Source organism: Penaeus japonicus, unplaced genomic scaffold (assembly GCF_977035675.1).
Source record: "Penaeus japonicus unplaced genomic scaffold, GWHDUDI00000001_assembly GWHDUDI00000019, whole genome shotgun sequence".
Classification (NCBI taxonomy): domain Eukaryota; kingdom Metazoa; phylum Arthropoda; class Malacostraca; order Decapoda; family Penaeidae; genus Penaeus; species Penaeus japonicus.
This window is the reverse complement of record NW_028234421.1, coordinates 26,067,128-26,071,001: the sequence shown is the minus strand read 5'-3', so window position 1 is coordinate 26,071,001 and position 3,874 is coordinate 26,067,128.

Genomic DNA, 3,874 nt, shown 5'->3' with positions numbered 1-3,874 from the left:
TGTATATAAATTCAAACAGAAAGCAAAGTAAATCACATGGAAATCTATAGAAGTAAAAATTAGCATTAACAGATAATAATGATTACAAAGTCAAAGAGAAGAGAATAGTATCAATAATGATGATGATGATGATAACAATGATAATGAGAAAGACAACAACAACAATGGTGAGGATAATGAGGATGATGCAAATGATTATAATGCTAGCTATATGCATAATAATGATGATGATAATTTTGATGCTAATGCTAATGATAACGATACTAATGAGAAAGACAATAAGATAATAACAATGATTATGATTATAGCGATGGTGAGGATGATGAGGAGGAAGAGTAATGATGATAATGATAAAGATATTGATAATGATATTACTGATAATAATAAAGATAATAAAATAACAATGATAATGATAATAATAATAATGATAACAATAAAAAATAAACATGACAATAACTATGATAAAAACAATGATAATAATGATAATGCTCACAATAAAAAATAAACATGACAATAATGATAACAATAAAAAATAAACATGACAATAATGATAACAATAAAAAAAGAACATGACAATAATGATAACAATAAAAAATAAACATGACAATAACTATGATAATGACAATGATAATAATAATAATGATAACAATAATATCTTTCTCCAGAGACATTCAGTGTTGAATAAGCGTTGCTACGATGAAGACATCACGGTGATTATGCAAGACAGTCTTGTCATCTTCCAAGAAAACTGTTTTACTTTTTATTTACTTTTGTGTAAGAGAGAAAGAAACTGGATTGATGTTCAATATTTGTTTGTTTGTTTGTTTGTTTGTGTGTGTGTGTGTGTGTGTGTGTGTGTGTGTGTGTGTGTGTGTGTGTGTGTGTATGTGTGTGTGTATGTGTGCGTGTGTGTATGTGCATGCGTGTGTGTGTGTGTGTGTGTGTTTGTTTATCTATGTATACATGTTTGGACATATCTTTGTGTATAAATGTGTTTGAATGCACTTGTGTGTATATGTGTTTGTATGTAAATCTTTGCTTGCTTGCAATCTCGTTATTTTGTATGTGAATTTGCACTGTATATGCCTGTATCCATGCCGTCACATGTTCGTATAAGTATTTGCGTTTGTGTGTTTGAATGTGTATCTGTTTGCTATCTTTCATACGAATTATTCTTACCAGAGGACAGGTGCAGTATATCGATATGCAATGCTGCATCGTATTTCAATAAAACAAATATAGTGAAAAGAACAAAGTAAGCGACAGTAACATATAGCGTGTACGATGTAACTAGACACACACACACACACACACACACACACACACACACACACACAGACTCACGCACACGCACATATACACACACACACACACACCATATGTCAAAATGGACTTCTTTGAAGAAAATGCAAATAGATGCCAAGGAAGGCCAGGCAATAAAATTTAAATTTAGTGAAATTAACTGAAGAAAGAGTCTTGAAAATTGTCATAGTTATTATATATATATATTTTTTTTCTTAATATTATGATAATTGTCAATTATCATTATTTTGTCTACTGTCATTTTATTGTTACTATTGTTATTATTTTCATTATAATAATTATCATTATTATCATTACCATTTCTATCATCATTATCATTATTGCCATTGTTATTTTTATTATCCTCATTATCATTATTATCATCATTATCATTATTCTTATTGATATGACTGCTATCATTATCTCTATCACTATTGTCATTATCATCATCATTATCACCATTATCATTACCTCGAACGAGAATTTTGTTAACAGCGGCTATCATTGATGATATAAAAGGATTCACTTATATATATATATATATATATATATATATATATATATATATATATATATATATATATGCAAATGTATCAGAGATGAAAATGATATATAGATCTAACAGTGAAAATTTATTTCACTAATACCAGCAAAAAATGATAAAATAATAATATACGCTTGTCCGAGAAAAAGAAGAAAAAGAAGAAGAAGAAGAAGAAGAAAAGAAGAGAAAATCTTTCTTACACCCTCTCTAAGAACATACAAACCTCCACCATAACCCAATCAATCACATTATTAAGAAACATCTAAATACGTCCCCTGCTTACCAATATTTGTAACGAACCATATATATATATATATATATATATATATATATATATATATATATATATATATATATATATATATATCCTTAAACTCTAAACCAACTTCCTCGATCTTCCCCAAAAGGTCGGAAAGTATTTTTGACAGATGAGTTTGCTGTGATAACACCTTAGCATCTGCCAGACATCTTAATCTTCCGTTTTACCGACAGCTTTGGAAATGCTTTTGTAAAAATGTTTGCGTAAAAATCTGCGAGTTAAGATGTATTATATATTTATCGACATTGTATTTACCTTTGTGGAGACAGTTATTATTGATGTTGCTATTGTTATGATCGTATTTATGATCATTGTCATTATTATTATTATTATTATTATTATTATTATTATTATTATTATTATTATTATTTTCAACACTTGTTCTCATCACTGTCAATATCATAATCATTTTCATCATTATCAATGTTATCTTATCATTTTTATCATTATCATCATTATCATCGTCAAAGTCACTTTTATCATTCTCATCATTATATCATCATCATAACTATTATCATCATTATTATCATCACTATCATTATCATCATTGCCATTAGTATCATAATGAAACGCATAACCAGTACACAAACTCACGCATGCAAACAAAACCAAAAAACACACAAAAATCTACGGGAACTAATCATACAAAAACAGCTGTTCTTTCCAGGATCTCTCACAACAGCAGAACCTCAGTTGAGAAGAACCTAAGTGACATGATCAATTCTTGCTCGAATATAGAGTATATATATATCAATGTGCGAGTATATCGATGAAACATACAATATATAATGTATAGAAAGTGTAAGCGCACACTCTGACATACCAAGATCATACCGTATCCAAAATTTGCTATATGATATTGCAATATGATAAAACCATACGCATTCTATGCAATTAGTTAGAGTGTGCAATATAAATGACTAAACTGAAGTAAACTCTTACCGTCACCTGTATCGTGATATATTGCAAGCACTGCAATTGATAGCCTCATGTCTCCTGGAATCATTGCAATGACTGCAAGAGACTTCTCGAGCGATTGATGAAAGAGGGTACATTTGTCTTATCTGTTGCATCGCGTATCAACAAGCCGATCAAGCAATACGTGGGAAGGGGAGTGTGTCGTGTGTTTTATGTTTGTTTTTACTAGGATGTGATATCATGCTCTACTGCCCCCCCCCCCCCTCTCTTTGCGCGGACACACACACACGTGTGTGTATATATATACATATATATATATATATATATATATATATATATATTATATATTATATATATATATATATATATAATACATACATATATATATATATTATATTATATATATATATATATATATATATTATATATATATATATATATATATATATATATATATATATATATATAAGTGTGCGTGTGTGTATGTTTGTGTGTGTGTGTATGAAAAGAAAGAAAGAATGAGAGAGAGAGAGAGAGAGAGACACACACACACACACACACACACACACAGAGAGAGAGAGAGAGAGAGAGAGAGAGAGAGAGAGAGAGAGAGAGAGAGAGAGAGAGAGAGAGAGAGAGAGAGAGAGAGAGAGAGAGAAAGGGAGAAAAAGAGAGGTGATGAACCAAACCAATCAAATAAGTAATAACGATAATCATTTCCTTTTATTGGAATGCGAAGTAAAAACGAGGAAAAGGAGACCAAGGAATTAGCAGAGGAGGAAGAAGAATAG